This window comes from Colobus angolensis, unplaced genomic scaffold (genome assembly GCF_000951035.1).
Source record: "Colobus angolensis palliatus isolate OR3802 unplaced genomic scaffold, Cang.pa_1.0 Scaffold518, whole genome shotgun sequence".
NCBI lineage: Eukaryota > Metazoa > Chordata > Mammalia > Primates > Cercopithecidae > Colobus > Colobus angolensis.
This window is the reverse complement of record NW_012118688.1, coordinates 459,678-460,584: the sequence shown is the minus strand read 5'-3', so window position 1 is coordinate 460,584 and position 907 is coordinate 459,678.

The following is a 907-nucleotide window of genomic DNA, read 5'->3' as shown; positions in this document are numbered from 1 at the left end:
CTGAATAAACTAATAATAAGTTGTGAAATTGAGGTGGTAATAAATAGCCTACCAACCAAAAAAAGAAAAGACCAGGACCAGATGGATTTACAGCTGAATTCTACCAGAAGTACAAAGAGGAGCTGGTACCATTTATTCTGAAACTATTCCAATCAATTGAAAAGGAGGGACTCCTCCCTAATTCATTTTATGAGGCCAGCATCATCCTGATACCAAAACCTGGCAGATACACACCAAAACAAACAAAGAGAATTTTAGGCCAACACCCCCTCTGAATATCAATGCAAAAATCCTCAATAAAATACTGGCAAACTGAATCTAGCAGCACATCAGAAAGCTTATCCGCCACAGTCAACTTAGCTTCAACCTGGGGATCCAGGGTTGGTTCAATATACTCAAATCAATATATGTGATTCATCACATAAACAGAACAAAAGACAAAAACCACATGATTATCCCCATAGATGCAGAAAAGGCCTTCGGTAAAATTCAACATCTCTTTATATTAAAAGCTATCGTCCGGGCGTGGTGGCTCATGCCAGCACTTTGGGAGGCTGATGCGGACAGATCACCTGTTGTCGGGAGTTCCAGACCAGCTTGACCAACATGGAGAAACACCATCTCTACTAAATCTACAAAGATTAGCTGGGCGTGGTGGCACATGCCTATAATCCCAGCTACTCGGGAGGCTGAGGCAGGAGAATCGCTTGAACCCCGGAGGAGTAGGTTGCAGTGAGCTGAGATCGCACCACTGCACTCCAGCCTGGGCAACAAGAGCGAAACTCCATCTCTAAATAAATAAATAAATAAAGAAATAAATAAAATTACAATAAACTAGGTGTTGAAGGAACATACCTTAAAATAATAAGAGCCATATAAGACAAACCTAGAGCCAATATCACACTGA